Raw genomic sequence first — 18,680 nt, 5'->3', positions numbered from 1 at the left:
GGAAGGTGAAGACCAGCAAGAGCTTTCCGGGCTGCGACCTTCCTTGTGGGAGCAGGCGCCGGACGTTTGCCTTTTCGGAAAGAGGCTCTGCCGAGGACGAGCACCACGAGATGTGCTGTCTCTAGGAAAGCCCAGATCCCTACTGCTGTTGTGCCTGTAGATAGGGCGCCAAGGGAAGGTGAAGACCAACAAGAGCTTTCCGGGCTTCGACCTTCATTGTGGGAGCAGGCGACGGACATTTGCCTTTTCGGAAAGAGGTTCTGCCGAGGACGAGCACCACGAGATGTGCTGTCTCTAGAAAAGCCCACATCCCCACTGCTGTTGTGCCTGTAGATAGGGCGCCAAGGGAAGGTGAAGACCAGCAAGAGCTTTCCGGGCTGCGACCTTCCTTGTGGGAGCAGGCGCCGGACGTTTGCCTTTTCGGAAAGAGGTTCTGCCGAGGACGAGCACCACGAGATGTGCTGTCTCTAGGAAAGCCCACATCCCCACTGCTGTTGTGCCTGTAGAGAGGGCGCCAAGGGAAGGTGAAGACCAGCAAGAGCTTTCAGGGCTGCGACCTTCCTTGTGGGAGCAGGCGCCGGACGTTTGCCTTTTTGGAAAGAGGCTCTGCCGAGGACGAGTGCCACGAGATGTGCTGTCTCTAGGAAAGCCCAGATCCCCACTGCTGTTGTGCCTGTAGATAGGGCGCCAAGGGAAGGTGAAGACCAGCAAGAGCTTTCCGGGCTGCGACCTTCCTTGTGGGAGCAGGCGCCGGACGTTTGCCTTTTCGGAAAGAGGCTCTGCCGAGGACGAGCACCATGAGATGTGCTGTCTCTACGAAAGCCCAGATCCCCACTGCTGTTGTGCCTGTAGATAGGGCGCCAAGACAAGGTGAAGACCAGCAACAGCTTTCCGGGCTGCGACCTTCCTTGTGGGAGCAGGCGCCGGACGTTTGCCTTTTCGGAAAGAGGTTCTGCCGAGGACGAGCACCACGAGATGTGCTGTCTCTAGGAAAGCCCGCATCCCCACTGCTGTTGTGCCTGTCGATAGGGCGCCAAGGGAAGGTGAAGACCAGCAAGAGCTTTCAGGGCTGCGACCTTCCTTGTGGGAGCAGGCACCGGACGTTTGCCTTTTCGGAAAGAGGCTCTGCCGAGGACGAGCACCACGAGATGTGCTGTCTCTAGGAAAGCCCAGATCCCCACTGCTGTTGTGCCTGTAGAGAGGGTGCCAAGGGAAGGTGAAGACCAGCAACAGCTTTCAGGGCTGCGACCTTCCTTGTGGGAGCAGGCGCCGGACGTTTGCCTTTTCGGAAAGAGGCTCTGCCGAGGACGAGCACCACGAGATGTGCTGTCTCTAGGAAAGCCCAGATCCCCACTGCTGTTGTGCCTGTCGATAGGGCGCCAAGGGAAGGTGAAGACCAGCAAGAGCTTTCAGGGCTGCGACCTTCCTTGTGGGAGCAGGCGCCGGACGTTTGCCTTTTCGGAAAGAGGTTCTGCCGAGGACGAGCACCACGAGATGTGCTGTCTCTAGGAAAGCCCAGATCCCCACTGCTGTTGTGCCTGTAGATAGGGCGCCAAGGGAAGGTGAAGACCAGCAAGAGCTTTCAGGGCTGCGACCTTCCTTGTGTGAGCAGGCGCCGGACGTTTGCCTTTTCGGAAAGAGGTTCTGCCGAGGACGAGCACCACGAGATGTGCTGTCTCTAGGAAAGCCCAGATCCCCACTGCTGTTGTGCCTGTAGAGAGGGCGCCAAGGGAAAGTGAAGGCCAGCAAGAGCTTTCAGGGCTGCGACTTTCCTTGTGGGAGCAGGCGCCGGACGTTTGCCTTTTCGGAAAGAGGTTCTGCCGAGGACGAGCACCACGAGATGTGCTGTCTCTAGGAAAGCCCAGATCCCCACTGCTGTTGTGCCTGTCGATAGGGCGCCAAGGGAAGGTGAAGACCAGCAAGAGCTTTCCGGGCTGCGACCTTCCTTGTGGGAGCAGGCGCCGGAAGTTTGCCTTTTCGGAAAGAGGTTCTGCCGAGGACGAGCACCACGAGATGTGCTGTCTCTAGGAAAGCCCAGATCCCCACTGCTGTTGTGCCTGTAGAGAGGGCGCCAAGGGAAGGTGAAGACCAGCAAGAGCTTTCCGGGCTGCGACCTTCCTTGTGGGAGCAGGCGCCGGACGTTTGCCTTTTCGGAAAGAGGCTCTGCCGAGGACGAGCACCACGAGATGTGCTGTCTCTAGGAAAGCCCAGATCCCCACTGCTGTTGTGCCTGTCGATAGGGCGCCAAGGGAAGGTGAAGACCAGCAAGAGCTTTCCGGGCTGCGACCTTCCTTGTGGGAGCAGGCGCCGGACGTTTGCCTTTTCGGAAAGAGGCTCTGCCGAGGACGAGCACCACGAGATGTGCTGTCTCTAGGAAAGCCCAGATCCCCACTGCTGTTGTGCCTGTCGAGAGGGCGCCAAGGGAAGGTGAAGACCAGCAAGAGCTTTCCGGGCTGCGACCTTCCTTGTGGGAGCAGGCGCCGGACGTTTGCCTTTTCGGAAAGAGGCTCTGCCGAGGACGAGCACCATGAGATGTGCTGTCTCTAGGAAAGCCCAGATCCCCACTGCTGTTGTGCCTGTAGATAGGGTGCCAACGGAAAGTGAAGACCAGCAACAGATTTCAGGGCCGCGACTTTCCTTGTGGGAGCAGGCGCCGGACGTTTGCCTTTTCGGAAAGAGGCTCTGCCGAGGACGAGCACCACGAGATGTGCTGTCTCTAGGAAAGCCCAGATCCCCACTGCTGTTGTGCCTGTAGAGAGGGCGCCAAGGGAAGGTGAAGACCAGCAAGAGCTTTCAGGGCTGCGACCTTCCTTGTGGGAGCAGGCGCCAGACGTTTGCCTTTTCGGAAAGAGGCTCTGCCGAGGACGAGCACCACGAGATGTGCTGTCTCTAGGAAAGCCCAGATCCCCACTGCTGTTTTGTCTGTAGATAGGGGGCCAAGGGGAGGTGAAGACCAGCAAGAGCTTTCAGGGCTGCGACCTTCCTTGTGGGAGCAGGCGCCGGACGTTTGCCTTTTCGGAAAGAGGCTCTGCCGAGGACGAGCACCACGAGATGTGCTGTCTCTAGGAAAGCCCACATCCCCACTGCTGTTGTGCCTGTCGATAGGGCGCCAAGGGAAGGTGAAGACCAGCAAGAGCTTTCCGGACTGCGACCTTCCTTGTGGGAGCAGGCGCCGGAAGTTTGCCTTTTCGGAAAGAGGTTCTGCCGAGGACGAGCACCATGAGATGTGCTGTCTCTAGGAAAGCCCAGATCCCCACTGCTGTTGTGCCTGTAGAGAGGGCGCCAAGGGAAGGTGAAGACCAGCAAGAGCTTTCCGGGCTGCGACCTTCCTTGTGGGAGCAGGCGCCGGACGTTTGCCTTTTCGGAAAGAGGCTCTGCCGAGGACGAGCACCACGAGATGTGCTGTCTCTAGGAAAGCCCAGATCCCTACTGCTGTTGTGCCTGTAGATAGGGCGCCAAGGGAAGGTGAAGACCAGCAAGAGCTTTCCGGGCTTCGACCTTCATTGTGGGAGCAGGCGCCGGTCATTTGCCTTTTCGGAAAGAGGTTCTGCCGAGGACGAGCACCACGAGATGTGCTGTCTCTAGGAAAGCCCACATCCCCACTGCTGTTGTGCCTGTAGATAGGGCGCCAAGGGAAGGTGAAGACCAGCAAGAGCTTTCCGGGCTGCGACCTTCCTTGTGGGAGCAGGCGCCGGACGTTTGCCTTTTCGGAAAGAGGTTCTGCCGAGGACGAGCACCACGAGATGTGCTGTCTCTAGGAAAGCCCACATCCCCACTGCTGTTGTGCCTGTAGAGAGGGCGCCAAGGGAAGGTGAAGACCAGCAAGAGCTTTCAGGGCTGCGACCTTCCTTGTGGGAGCAGGCGCCGGACGTTTGCCTTTTTGGAAAGAGGCTCTGCCGAGGACGAGTGCCACGAGATGTGCTGTCTCTAGGAAAGCCCAGATCCCCACTGCTGTTGTGCCTGTAGATAGGGCGCCAAGGGAAGGTGAAGACCAGCAAGAGCTTTCCGGGCTGCGACCTTCCTTGTGGGAGCAGGCGCCGGACGTTTGCCTTTTCGGAAAGAGGCTCTGCCGAGGACGAGCACCATGAGATGTGCTGTCTCTACGAAAGCCCAGATCCCCACTGCTGTTGTGCCTGTAGATAGGGCGCCAAGACAAGGTGAAGACCAGCAACAGCTTTCCGGGCTGCGACCTTCCTTGTGGGAGCAGGCGCCGGACGTTTGCCTTTTCGGAAAGAGGTTCTGCCGAGGACGAGCACCACGAGATGTGCTGTCTCTAGGAAAGCCCGCATCCCCACTGCTGTTGTGCCTGTCGATAGGGCGCCAAGGGAAGGTGAAGACCAGCAAGAGCTTTCAGGGCTGCGACCTTCCTTGTGGGAGCAGGCACCGGACGTTTGCCTTTTCGGAAAGAGGCTCTGCCGAGGACGAGCACCACGAGATGTGCTGTCTCTAGGAAAGCCCAGATCCCCACTGCTGTTGTGCCTGTAGAGAGGGCGCCAAGGGAAGGTGAAGACCAGCAACAGCTTTCAGGGCTGCGACCTTCCTTGTGGGAGCAGGCGCCGGACGTTTGCCTTTTCGGAAAGAGGCTCTGCCGAGGACGAGCACCACGAGATGTGCTGTCTCTAGGAAAGCCCAGATCCCCACTGCTGTTGTGCCTGTCGATAGGGCGCCAAGGGAAGGTGAAGACCAGCAAGAGCTTTCAGGGCTGCGACCTTCCTTGTGGGAGCAGGCGCCGGACGTTTGCCTTTTCGGAAAGAGGTTCTGCCGAGGACGAGCACCACGAGATGTGCTGTCTCTAGGAAAGCCCAGATCCCCACTGCTGTTGTGCCTGTAGATAGGGCGCCAAGGGAAGGTGAAGACCAGCAAGAGCTTTCAGGGCTGCGACCTTCCTTGTGTGAGCAGGCGCCGGACGTTTGCCTTTTCGGAAAGAGGTTCTGCCGAGGACGAGCACCACGAGATGTGCTGTCTCTAGGAAAGCCCAGATCCCCACTGCTGTTGTGCCTGTAGAGAGGGCGCCAAGGGAAAGTGAAGGCCAGCAAGAGCTTTCAGGGCTGCGACTTTCCTTGTGGGAGCAGGCGCCGGACGTTTGCCTTTTCGGAAAGAGGTTCTGCCGAGGACGAGCACCACGAGATGTGCTGTCTCTAGGAAAGCCCAGATCCCCACTGCTGTTGTGCCTGTCGATAGGGCGCCAAGGGAAGGTGAAGACCAGCAAGAGCTTTCCGGACTGCGACCTTCCTTGTGGGAGCAGGCGCCGGAAGTTTGCCTTTTCGGAAAGAGGTTCTGCCGAGGACGAGCACCACGAGATGTGCTGTCTCTAGGAAAGCCCAGATCCCCACTGCTGTTGTGCCTGTAGAGAGGGCGCCAAGGGAAGGTGAAGACCAGCAAGAGCTTTCCGGGCTGCGACCTTCCTTGTGGGAGCAGGCGCCGGACGTTTGCCTTTTCGGAAAGAGGCTCTGCCGAGGACGAGCACCACGAGATGTGCTGTCTCTAGGAAAGCCCAGATCCCTACTGCTGTTGTGCCTGTAGATAGGGCTCCAAGGGAAGGTGAAGACCAGCAAGAGCTTTCCGGGCTGCGACCTTCATTGTGGGAGCAGGCGCCGGACATTTGCCTTTTCGGAAAGAGGTTCTGCCGAGGACGAGCACCACGAGATGTGCTGTCTCTAGGAAAGCCCAGATCCCCACTGCTGTTGTGCCTGTAGATAGGGCGCCAAGGGAAGGTGAAGACCAGCAAGAGCTTTCCGGGCTGCGACCTTCCTTGTGGGAGCAGGCGCCGGACGTTTGCCTTTTCGGAAAGAGGTTCTGCCGAGGACGAGCACCACGAGATGTGCTGTCTCTAGGAAAGCCCACATCCCCACTGCTGTTGTGCCTGTAGAGAGGGCGCCAAGGGAAGGTGAAGACCAGCAAGAGCTTTCAGGGCTGCGACCTTCCTTGTGGGAGCAGGCGCCGGACGTTTGCCTTTTTGGAAAGAGGCTCTGCCGAGGACGAGCACCACGAGATGTGCTGTCTCTAGGAAAGCCCAGATCCCCACTGCTGTTGTGCCTGTCGAGAGGGCGCCAAGGGAAGGTGAAGACCAGCAAGAGCTTTCCGGGCTGCGACCTTCCTTGTGGGAGCAGGCGCCGGAGGTTTGCTTTTTTGGAAAGAGGCTCTGCCGAGGACGAGCACCACGAGATGTGCTGTCTCTAGGAAAGCCCAGATCCCCACTGCTGTTGTGCCTGTAGATAGGGCGCCAAGGGAAGGTGAAGACCAGCAAGAGCTTTCCGGGCTGCGACCTTCCTTGTGGGAGCAGGCGCCGGACGTTTGCTTTTTCGGAAAGAGGCTCTGCCGAGGACGAGCACCACGAGATGTGCTGTCTCTAGGAAAGCCCAGATCCCCACTGCTGTTGTGCCTGTCGAGAGGGCGCCAAGGGAAGGTGAAGACCAGCAAGAGCTTTCCGGGCTGCGACCTTCCTTGTGGGAGCAGGCGCCGGACGTTTGCCTTTTCGGAAAGAGGCTCTGCCGAGGACGAGCACCATGAGATGTGCTGTCTCTAGGAAAGCCCACATCCCCACTGCTGTTGTGCCTGTCGATAGGGCGCCAAGGGAAGGTGAAGACCAGCAAGAGCTTTCAGGGCTGCGACCTTCCTTGTGGGAGCAGGCGCCGGACGTTTGCCTTTTCGGAAAGAGGCTCTGCCGAGGACGAGCACCACGAGATGTGCTGTCTCTAGGAAAGCCCAGATCCCCACTGCTGTTGTGCCTGTCGATAGGGCGCCAAGGGAAGGTGAAGACCAGCAAGAGCTTTCAGGGCTGCGACCTTCCTTGTGGGAGCAGGCGCCGGACGTTTGCCTTTTCGGAAAGAGGTTCTGCCGAGGACGAGCACCACGAGATGTGCTGTCTCTAGGAAAGCCCAGATCCCCACTGCTGTTGTGCCTGTCGATAGGGCGCCAAGGGAAGGTGAAGACCAGCAAGAGCTTTCAGGGCTGCGACCTTCCTTGTGGGAGCAGGCGCCGGACGTTTGCTTTTTCGGAAAGAGGCTCTGCCGAGGACGAGCACCACGAGATGTGCTGTCTCTAGGAAAGCCCAGATCCCCACTGCTGTTGTGCCTGTAGAGAGGGTGCCAAGGGAAGGTGAAGACCAGCAAGAGTGTTCAGGGCTGCGACCTTCCTTGTGGGAGCAGGCGCCGGACGTTTGCCTTTTCGGAAAGAGGCTCTGCCGAGGACGAGCACCACGAGATGTGCTGTCTCTAGGAAAGCCAACATCCCCACTGCTGTTGTGCCTGTAGATAGGGCACCAAGGGAAGGTGAAGACCAGCAACAGCTTTCCGGGCTGCGACCTTCATTGTGGGAGCAGGCGCCGGACGTTTGCCTTTTCGGAAAGAGGCTCTGCCAAGGACGAGCACCACGAGATGTGCTGTCTCTAGGAAAGCCCAGATCCCCACTGCTGTTGTGCCTGTAGAGAGGGCGCCAAGGGAAGGTGAAGGCCAGCAAGAGCTTTCAGGGCTGCGACTTTCCTTGTGGGAGCAGGCGCCGGACGTTTGCCTTTTCGGAAAGAGGCTCTGCCGAGGACGAGCACCACGAGATGTGCTGTCTCTAGGAAAGCCCAGATCCCCACTGCTGTTGTGCCTGTCGAGAGGGTGCCAAGGGAAGGTGAAGACCAGCAAGAGCTTTCAGGGCTGCGACCTTCCTTGTGGGAGCAGGCGCCGGACGTTTGCCTTTTCGGAAAGAGGCTCTGCCGAGGACGAGCACCACGAGATGTGCTGTCTCTAGGAAAGCCCAGATCCCCACTGCTGTTGTGCCTTTCGATAGGGCGCCAAGGGAAGGTGAAGACCAGCAAGAGCTTTCCGGGCTGCGACCTTCCTTGTGGGAGCAGGCGCCGGACGTTTGCCTTTTCGGAAAGAGGCTCTGCCGAGGACGAGCACCACGAGATGTGCTGTCTCTAGGAAAGCCCAGATCCCCACTGCTGTTGTGCCTGTAGAGAGGGCGCCAAGGGAAGGTGAAGACCAGCAAGAGCTTTCAGGGCTGCGACCTTCCTTGTGGGAGCAGGCGCCGGACGTTTGCCTTTTCGGAAAGAGGTTCTGCCAAGGACGAGCACCACGAGATGTGCTGTCTCTAGGAAAGCCCAGATACCCACTGCTGTTGTGCCTGTCGATAGGGCACCAAGGGAAGGTGAAGACCAGCAAGAGCTTTCAGGGCTGCGACCTTCCTTGTGGGAGCAGGCGCCGGACGTTTGCCTTTTCGTAAAGAGGCTCTGCCGAGGACGAGCGCCACGAGTTGTGCTGTCTCTAGGAAAGCCCAGATCCCCACTGCTGTTGTGCCTGTCGATAGGGCGCCAAGGGAAGGTGAAGACCAGCAAGAGCTTTCAGGGCTGCGACCTTCCTTGTGGGAGCAGGCGCCGGACGTTTGCCTTTTCGGAAAGAGGCTCTGCCGAGGACGAGCACCACGAGATATGCTGTCTCTAGGAAAGCCCAGATCCCCACTGCTGTTGTGCCTGTAGAGAGGGCGCCAAGGGAAGGTGAAGACCAGCAAGAGCTTTCAGGGCTGCGACTTTCCTTGTGGGAGCAGGCGCCGGACGTTTGCCTTTTCGCAAAGAGGCTCTGCCGAGGACGAGCACCATGAGATGTGCTGTCTCTAGGAAAGCCCAGATCCCCACTGCTGTTGTGCCTGTAGAGAGGGCGCCAAGGGAAGGTGAAGACCAGCAAGAGCTTTCCGGGCTGCGACCTTCCTTGTGGGAGCAGGCGCCGGATGTTTGCCTTTTCGGAAAGAGGCTCTGCCGAGGACGAGCACCACGAGAGGTGCTGTCTCTAGGAAAGCCCAGATCCCCACTGCTGTTGTGCCTGTAGAGAGGGCGCCAAGGGAAGGTGAAGACCAGCAAGAGCTTTCCGGGCTGCGACCTTCCTTGTGGGAGCAGGCGCCGGACGTTTGCCTTTTCGGAAAGAGGCTCTGCCGAGGACGAGCACCACGAGATATGCTGTCTCTAGGAAAGCCCACATCCCCACTGCTGTTGTGCCTGTAGATAGGGCGCCAAGGGAAGGTGAAGACCAGCAAGAGCTTTCAGGGCTGCAACCTTCCTTGTGGGAGCAGGCGCCGGACGTTTGCCTTTTCGGAAAGAGGCTCTGCCGAGGACGAGCACCACGAGATGTGCTGTCTCTAGGAAAGCCCACATCCCCACTGCTGTTGTGCCTGTAGATAGGGCGCCAAGGGAAGGTGAAGACCAGCAAGAGCTTTCCGGGCTGCGACTTTCCTTGTGGGAGCAGGCGCCGGACGTTTGCCTTTTCGGAAAGAGGTTCTGCCGAGGACGAGCACCACGAGATGTGCTGTCTCTAGGAAAGCCCAGATCCCCACTGCTGTTGTGCCTGTAGATAGGGCGCCAAGGGAAGGTGAAGACCAGCAAGAGCTTTCAGGGCTGCAACCTTCCTTGTGGGAGCAGGCGCCGGACGTTTGCCTTTTCGGAAAGAGGCTCTGCCGAGGACGAGCACCACGAGATGTGCTGTCTCTAGGAAAGCCCAGATCCCCACTGCTGTTGTGCCTGTCGATAGGGCGCCAAGGGAAGGTGAAGACCAGCAAGAGCTTTCAGGGCTGCGACCTTCCTTGTGGGAGCAGGCGCCGGACGTTTGCTTTTTCGGAAAGAGGCTCTGCCGAGGACGAGCACCACGAGATGTGCTGTCTCTAGGAAAGCCCAGATCCCCACTGCTGTTGTGCCTGTAGAGAGGGTGCCAAGGGAAGGTGAAGACCAGCAAGAGCTTTCAGGGCTGCGACCTTCCTTGTGGGAGCAGGCGCCGGACGTTTGCCTTTTCGGAAAGAGGCTCTGCCGAGGACGAGCACCACGAGATGTGCTGTCTCTAGGAAAGCCAACATCCCCACTGCTGTTGTGCCTGTAGATAGGGCACCAAGGGAAGGTGAAGACCAGCAACAGCTTTCCGGGCTGCGACCTTCATTGTGGGAGCAGGCGCCGGACGTTTGCCTTTTCGGAAAGAGGCTCTGCCAAGGACGAGCACCACGAGATGTGCTGTCTCTAGGAAAGCCCAGATCCCCACTGCTGTTGTGCCTGTAGAGAGGGCGCCAAGGGAAGGTGAAGGCCAGCAAGAGCTTTCAGGGCTGCGACTTTCCTTGTGGGAGCAGGCGCCGGACGTTTGCCTTTTCGGAAAGAGGCTCTGCCGAGGACGAGCACCACGAGATGTGCTGTCTCTAGGAAAGCCCAGATCCCCACTGCTGTTGTGCCTGTAGAGAGGGCGCCAAGGGAAGGTGAAGACCAGCAAGAGCTTTCCGGGCTGCGACCTTCCTTGTGGGAGCAGGCGCCGGACGTTTGCCTTTTCGCAAAGAGGCTCTGCCGAGGACGAGCACCACGAGATGTGCTGTCTCTAGGAAAGCCCAGATCCCCACTGCTGTTGTGCCTGTCGAGAGGGTGCCAAGGGAAGGTGAAGACCAGCAAGAGCTTTCAGGGCTGCGACCTTCCTTGTGGGAGCAGGCGCCGGACGTTTGCCTTTTCGGAAAGAGGCTCTGCCGAGGACGAGCACCACGAGATGTGCTGTCTCTAGGAAAGCCCAGATCCCCACTGCTGTTGTGCCTTTCGATAGGGCGCCAAGGGAAGGTGAAGACCAGCAAGAGCTTTCCGGGCTGCGACCTTCCTTGTGGGAGCAGGCGCCGGACGTTTGCCTTTTCGGAAAGAGGCTCTGCCGAGGACGAGCACCACGAGATGTGCTGTCTCTAGGAAAGCCCAGATCCCCACTGCTGTTGTGCCTGTAGAGAGGGCGCCAAGGGAAGGTGAAGACCAGCAAGAGCTTTCAGGGCTGCGACTTTCCTTGTGGGAGCAGGCGCCGGACGTTTGCCTTTTCGCAAAGAGGCTCTGCCGAGGACGAGCACCATGAGATGTGCTGTCTCTAGGAAAGCCCAGATCCCCACTGCTGTTGTGCCTGTAGAGAGGGCGCCAAGGGAAGGTGAAGACCAGCAAGAGCTTTCCGGGCTGCGACCTTCCTTGTGGGAGCAGGCGCCGGACGTTTGCCTTTTCGGAAAGAGGCTCTGCCGAGGACGAGCACCACGAGATATGCTGTCTCTAGGAAAGCCCACATCCCCACTGCTGTTGTGCCTGTAGATAGGGCGCCAAGGGAAGGTGAAGACCAGCAAGAGCTTTCAGGGCTGCAACCTTCCTTGTGGGAGCAGGCGCCGGACGTTTGCCTTTTCGGAAAGAGGCTCTGCCGAGGACGAGCACCACGAGATGTGCTGTCTCTAGGAAAGCCCACATCCCCACTGCTGTTGTGCCTGTAGATAGGGCGCCAAGGGAAGGTGAAGACCAGCAAGAGCTTTCCGGGCTGCGACTTTCCTTGTGGGAGCAGGCGCCGGACGTTTGCCTTTTCGGAAAGAGGTTCTGCCGAGGACGAGCACCACGAGATGTGCTGTCTCTAGGAAAGCCCAGATCCCCACTGCTGTTGTGCCTGTCGATAGGGCGCCAAGGGAAGGTGAAGACCAGCAAGAGCTTTCAGGGCTGCAACCTTCCTTGTGGGAGCAGGCGCCGGACGTTTGCCTTTTCGGAAAGAGGCTCTGCCGAGGACGAGCACCACGAGATGTGCTGTCTCTAGGAAAGCCCAGATCCCCACTGCTGTTGTGCCTGTAGAGAGGGTGCCAAGGGAAGGTGAAGACCAGCAAGAGCTTTCAGGGCTGCGACCTTCCTTGTGGGAGCAGGCGCCGGACGTTTGCCTTTTTGGAAAGAGGCTCTGCCGAGGACGAGCACCACGAGATGTGCTGTCTCTAGGAAAGCCCAGATCCCCACTGCTGTTGTGCCTGTTGATAGGGCGCCAAGGGAAGGTGAAGACCAGCAAGAGCTTTCAGGGCTGCGACCTTCCTTGTGGGAGCAGGCGCCGGACGTTTGCCTTTTCAGAAAGAGGCTCTGCCGAGGACGAGCGCCACGAGATGTGCTGTCTCTAGGAAAGCCCAGATCCCCACTGCTGTTGTGCCTGTCGATAGGGCGCCAAGGGAAGGTGAAGACCAGCAAGAGCTTTCCGGGCTGCGACCTTCCTTGTGGGAGCAGGCGCCGGACGTTTGCCTTTTCGGAAAGAGGTTCTGCCGAGGACGAGCACCACGAGATGTGCTGTCTCTAGGAAACCCAGATCCCCACTGCTGTTGTGCCTGTCGATAGGGCGCCAAGGGAAGGTGAAGACCAGCAAGAGCTTTCAGGGCTGCGACCTTCCTTGTGGGAGCAGGCGCCGGACGTTTGTTTTTTTGGAAATAGGCTCTGCCGAGGACGAGCACCACGAGATGTGCTGTCTCTAGGAAAGCCCAGATCCCCACTGCTGTTGTGCCTGTAGATAGGGCGCCAAGGGAAGGTGAAGACCAGCAAGAGCTTTCAGGGCTGCGACCTTCCTTGTGGGAGCAGGCGCCGGACGTTTGCCTTTTCGGAAAGAGGTTCTGCCAAGGACGAGCACCACGAGATGTGCTGTCTCTAGGAAAGCCCAGATCCCCACTGCTGTTGTGCCTGTAGAGAGGGCGCCAAGGGAAGGTGAAGGCCAGCAAGAGCTTTCAGGGCTGCGACCTTCCTTGTGGGAGCAGGCGCCGGACGTTTGCCTTTTCGGAAAGAGGCTCTGCCGAGGACGAGCACCACGAGATGTGCTGTCTCTAGGAAAGCCCAGATCCCCACTGCTGTTGTGCCTGTAGAGAGGGCGCCAAGGGAAGGTGAAGACCAGCAAGAGCTTTCCGGGCTGCGACCTTCCTTGTGGGAGCAGGCGCCGGACGTTTGCCTTTTCGGAAAGAGGCTCTGCCGAGGACGAGCACCACGAGATGTGCTGTCTCTAGGAAAGCCCAGATCCCCACTGCTGTTGTGCCTGTCGATAGGGCACCAAGGGAAGGTGAAGACCAGCAAGAGCTTTCAGGGCTGCGACCTTCCTTGTGGGAGCAGGCGCCGGACGTTTGCCTTTTCGTAAAGAGGCTCTGCCGAGGACGAGCGCCACGAGTTGTGCTGTCTCTAGGAAAGCCCAGATCCCCACTGCTGTTGTGCCTGTCGATAGGGCGCCAAGGGAAGGTGAAGACCAGCAAGAGCTTTCAGGGCTGCGACCTTCCTTGTGGGAGCAGGCGCCGGACGTTTGCCTTTTCGGAAAGAGGCTCTGCCGAGGACGAGCACCACGAGATGTGCTGTCTCTAGGAAAGCCCAGATCCCCACTGCTGTTGTGCCTTTCGATAGGGCGCCAAGGGAAGGTGAAGACCAGCAAGAGCTTTCCGGGCTGCGACCTTCCTTGTGGGAGCAGGCGCCGGACGTTTGCCTTTTCGGAAAGAGGCTCTGCCGAGGACGAGCACCACGAGATGTGCTGTCTCTAGGAAAGCCCAGATCCCCACTGCTGTTGTGCCTGTAGAGAGGGCGCCAAGGGAAGGTGAAGACCAGCAAGAGCTTTCAGGGCTGCGACTTTCCTTGTGGGAGCAGGCGCCGGACGTTTGCCTTTTCGCAAAGAGGCTCTGCCGAGGACGAGCACCATGAGATGTGCTGTCTCTAGGAAAGCCCAGATCCCCACTGCTGTTGTGCCTGTAGAGAGGGCGCCAAGGGAAGGTGAAGACCAGCAAGAGCTTTCCGGGCTGCGACCTTCCTTGTGGGAGCAGGCGCCGGACGTTTGCCTTTTCGGAAAGAGGTTCTGCCAAGGACGAGCACCACGAGATGTGCTGTCTCTAGGAAAGCCCAGATACCCACTGCTGTTGTGCCTGTCGATAGGGCACCAAGGGAAGGTGAAGACCAGCAAGAGCTTTCAGGGCTGCGACCTTCCTTGTGGGAGCAGGCGCCGGACGTTTGCCTTTTCGTAAAGAGGCTCTGCCGAGGACGAGCGCCACGAGTTGTGCTGTCTCTAGGAAAGCCCAGATCCCCACTGCTGTTGTGCCTGTCGATAGGGCGCCAAGGGAAGGTGAAGACCAGCAAGAGCTTTCAGGGCTGCGACCTTCCTTGTGGGAGCAGGCGCCGGACGTTTGCCTTTTCGGAAAGAGGGTCTGCCGAGGACGAGCACCACGAGATGTGCTGTCTCTAGGAAAGCCCAGATCCCCACTGCTGTTGTGCCTGTAGAGAGGGCGCCAAGGGAAGGTGAAGACCAGCAAGAGCTTTCCGGGCTGCGACCTTCCTTGTGGGAGCAGGCGCCGGACGTTTGCCTTTTCGGAAAGAGGCTCTGCCGAGGACGAGCACCACGAGATGTGCTGTCTCTAGGAAAGCCCAGATCCCCACTGCTGTTGTGCCTGTAGAGAGGGCGCCAAGGGAAGGTGAAGACCAGCAAGAGCTTTCAGGGCTGCGACTTTCCTTGTGGGAGCAGGCGCCGGACGTTTGCCTTTTCGCAAAGAGGCTCTGCCGAGGACGAGCACCATGAGATGTGCTGTCTCTAGGAAAGCCCAGATCCCCACTGCTGTTGTGCCTGTAGAGAGGGCGCCAAGGGAAGGTGAAGACCAGCAAGAGCTTTCCGGGCTGCGACCTTCCTTGTGGGAGCAGGCGCCGGATGTTTGCCTTTTCGGAAAGAGGCTCTGCCGAGGACGAGCACCACGAGAGGTGCTGTCTCTAGGAAAGCCCAGATCCCCACTGCTGTTGTGCCTGTAGAGAGGGCGCCAAGGGAAGGTGAAGACCAGCAAGAGCTTTCCGGGCTGCGACCTTCCTTGTGGGAGCAGGCGCCGGACGTTTGCCTTTTCGGAAAGAGGCTCTGCCGAGGACGAGCACCACGAGATATGCTGTCTCTAGGAAAGCCCACATCCCCACTGCTGTTGTGCCTGTAGATAGGGCGCCAAGGGAAGGTGAAGACCAGCAAGAGCTTTCAGGGCTGCAACCTTCCTTGTGGGAGCAGGCGCCGGACGTTTGCCTTTTCGGAAAGAGGCTCTGCCGAGGACGAGCACCACGAGATGTGCTGTCTCTAGGAAAGCCCACATCCCCACTGCTGTTGTGCCTGTAGATAGGGCGCCAAGGGAAGGTGAAGACCAGCAAGAGCTTTCAGGGTTGCGACTTTCCTTGTGGGAGCAGGCGCCGGACGTTTGCCTTTTCGGAAAGAGGTTCTGCCGAGGACGAGCACCACGAGATGTGCTGTCTCTAGGAAAGCCCAGATCCCCACTGCTGTTGTGCCTGTAGATAGGGCGCCAAGGGAAGGTGAAGACCAGCAAGAGCTTTCAGGGCTGCAACCTTCCTTGTGGGAGCAGGCGCCGGACGTTTGCCTTTTCGGAAAGAGGCTCTGCCGAGGACGAGCACCACGAGATGTGCTGTCTCTAGGAAAGCCCAGATCCCCACTGCTGTTGTGCCTGTAGAGAGGGTGCCAAGGGAAGGTGAAGACCAGCAAGAGCTTTCAGGGCTGCGACCTTCCTTGTGGGAGCAGGCGCCGGACGTTTGCCTTTTCGGAAAGAGGCTCTGCCGAGGACGAGCACCACGAGATGTGCTGTCTCTAGGAAAGCCCAGATCCCCACTGCTGTTGTGCCTGTTGATAGGGCGCCAAGGGAAGGTGAAGACCAGCAAGAGCTTTCAGGGCTGCGACCTTCCTTGTGGGAGCAGGCGCCGGACGTTTGCCTTTTCAGAAAGAGGCTCTGCCGAGGACGAGCGCCACGAGATGTGCTGTCTCTAGGAAAGCCCAGATCCCCACTGCTGTTGTGCCTGTCGATAGGGCGCCAAGGGAAGGTGAAGACCAGCAAGAGCTTTCCGGGCTGCGACCTTCCTTGTGGGAGCAGGCGCCGGACGTTTGCCTTTTCGGAAAGAGGTTCTGCCGAGGACGAGCACCACGAGATGTGCTGTCTCTAGGAAACCCAGATCCCCACTGCTGTTGTGCCTGTCGATAGGGCGCCAAGGGAAGGTGAAGACCAGCAAGAGCTTTCAGGGCTGCGACCTTCCTTGTGGGAGCAGGCGCCGGACGTTTGTTTTTTTGGAAATAGGCTCTGCCGAGGACGAGCACCACGAGATGTGCTGTCTCTAGGAAAGCCCAGATCCCCACTGCTGTTGTGCCTGTAGATAGGGCGCCAAGGGAAGGTGAAGACCAGCAAGAGCTTTCAGGGCTGCGACCTTCCTTGTGGGAGCAGGCGCCGGACGTTTGCCTTTTCGGAAAGAGGTTCTGCCAAGGACGAGCACCACGAGATGTGCTGTCTCTAGGAAAGCCCAGATCCCCACTGCTGTTGTGCCTGTAGAGAGGGCGCCAAGGGAAGGTGAAGGCCAGCAAGAGCTTTCAGGGCTGCGACCTTCCTTGTGGGAGCAGGCGCCGGACGTTTGCCTTTTCGGAAAGAGGCTCTGCCGAGGACGAGCACCACGAGATGTGCTGTCTCTAGGAAAGCCCAGATCCCCACTGCTGTTGTGCCTGTAGAGAGGGCGCCAAGGGAAGGTGAAGACCAGCAAGAGCTTTCCGGGCTGCGACCTTCCTTGTGGGAGCAGGCGCCGGACGTTTGCCTTTTCGGAAAGAGGCTCTGCCGAGGACGAGCACCACGAGATGTGCTGTCTCTAGGAAAGCCCAGATCCCCACTGCTGTTGTGCCTGTCGATAGGGCACCAAGGGAAGGTGAAGACCAGCAAGAGCTTTCAGGGCTGCGACCTTCCTTGTGGGAGCAGGCGCCGGACGTTTGCCTTTTCGTAAAGAGGCTCTGCCGAGGACGAGCGCCACGAGTTGTGCTGTCTCTAGGAAAGCCCAGATCCCCACTGCTGTTGTGCCTGTCGATAGGGCGCCAAGGGAAGGTGAAGACCAGCAAGAGCTTTCAGGGCTGCGACCTTCCTTGTGGGAGCAGGCGCCGGACGTTTGCCTTTTCGGAAAGAGGCTCTGCCGAGGACGAGCACCACGAGATGTGCTGTCTCTAGGAAAGCCCAGATCCCCACTGCTGTTGTGCCTTTCGATAGGGCGCCAAGGGAAGGTGAAGACCAGCAAGAGCTTTCCGGGCTGCGACCTTCCTTGTGGGAGCAGGCGCCGGACGTTTGCCTTTTCGGAAAGAGGCTCTGCCGAGGACGAGCACCACGAGATGTGCTGTCTCTAGGAAAGCCCAGATCCCCACTGCTGTTGTGCCTGTAGAGAGGGCGCCAAGGGAAGGTGAAGACCAGCAAGAGCTTTCAGGGCTGCGACTTTCCTTGTGGGAGCAGGCGCCGGACGTTTGCCTTTTCGCAAAGAGGCTCTGCCGAGGACGAGCACCATGAGATGTGCTGTCTCTAGGAAAGCCCAGATCCCCACTGCTGTTGTGCCTGTAGAGAGGGCGCCAAGGGAAGGTGAAGACCAGCAAGAGCTTTCCGGGCTGCGACCTTCCTTGTGGGAGCAGGCGCCGGACGTTTGCCTTTTCGGAAAGAGGTTCTGCCAAGGACGAGCACCACGAGATGTGCTGTCTCTAGGAAAGCCCAGATACCCACTGCTGTTGTGCCTGTCGATAGGGCACCAAGGGAAGGTGAAGACCAGCAAGAGCTTTCAGGGCTGCGACCTTCCTTGTGGGAGCAGGCGCCGGACGTTTGCCTTTTCGTAAAGAGGCTCTGCCGAGGACGAGCGCCACGAGTTGTGCTGTCTCTAGGAAAGCCCAGATCCCCACTGCTGTTGTGCCTGTCGATAGGGCGCCAAGGGAAGGTGAAGACCAGCAAGAGCTTTCAGGGCTGCGACCTTCCTTGTGGGAGCAGGCGCCGGACGTTTGCCTTTTCGGAAAGAGGCTCTGCCGAGGACGAGCACCACGAGATGTGCTGTCTCTAGGAAAGCCCACATCCCCACTGCTGTTGTGCCTGTAGATAGGGCGCCAAGGGAAGGTGAAGACCAGCAAGAGCTTTCAGGGTTGCGACTTTCCTTGTGGGAGCAGGCGCCGGACGTTTGCCTTTTCGGAAAGAGGTTCTGCCGAGGACGAGCACCACGAGATGTGCTGTCTCTAGGAAAGCCCAGATCCCCACTGCTGTTGTGCCTGTAGATAGGGCGCCAAGGGAAGGTGAAGACCAGCAAGAGCTTTCAGGGCTGCAACCTTCCTTGTGGGAGCAGGCGCCGGACGTTTGCCTTTTCGGAAAGAGGCTCTGCCGAGGACGAGCACCACGAGATGTGCTGTCTCTAGGAAAGCCCAGATCCCCACTGCTGTTGTGCCTGTAGAGAGGGTGCCAAGGGAAGGTGAAGACCAGCAAGAGCTTTCAGGGCTGCGACCTTCCTTGTGGGAGCAGGCGCCGGACGTTTGCCTTTTCGGAAAGAGGCTCTGCCGAGGACGAGCACCACGAGATGTGCTGTCTCTAGGAAAGCCCAGATCCCCACTGCTGTTGTGCCTGTTGATAGGGCGCCAAGGGAAGGTGAAGACCAGCAAGAGCTTTCAGGGCTGCGACCTTCCTTGTGGGAGCAGGCGCCGGACGTTTGCCTTTTCAGAAAGAGGCTCTGCCGAGGACGAGCGCCACGAGATGTGCTGTCTCTAGGAAAGCCCAGATCCCCACTGCTGTTGTGCCTGTCGATAGGGCGCCAAGGGAAGGTGAAGACCAGCAAGAGCTTTCCGGGCTGCGACCTTCCTTGTGGGAGCAGGCGCCGGACGTTTGCCTTTTCGGAAAGAGGTTCTGCCGAGGACGAGCACCACGAGATGTGCTGTCTCTAGGAAACCCAGATCCCCACTGCTGTTGTGCCTGTCGATAGGGCGCCAAGGGAAGGTGAAGACCAGCAAGAGCTTTCAGGGCTGCGACCTTCCTTGTGGGAGCAGGCGCCGGACGTTTGTTTTTTTGGAAATAGGCTCTGCCGAGGACGAGCACCACGAGATGTGCTGTCTCTAGGAAAGCCCAGATCCCCACTGCTGTTGTGCCTGTAGATAGGGCGCCAA

This window comes from Harpia harpyja, chromosome 17, assembly GCF_026419915.1.
Source record: "Harpia harpyja isolate bHarHar1 chromosome 17, bHarHar1 primary haplotype, whole genome shotgun sequence".
Taxonomy (NCBI): domain Eukaryota; kingdom Metazoa; phylum Chordata; class Aves; order Accipitriformes; family Accipitridae; genus Harpia; species Harpia harpyja.
Note: the sequence above shows the minus strand (reverse complement) of the source record.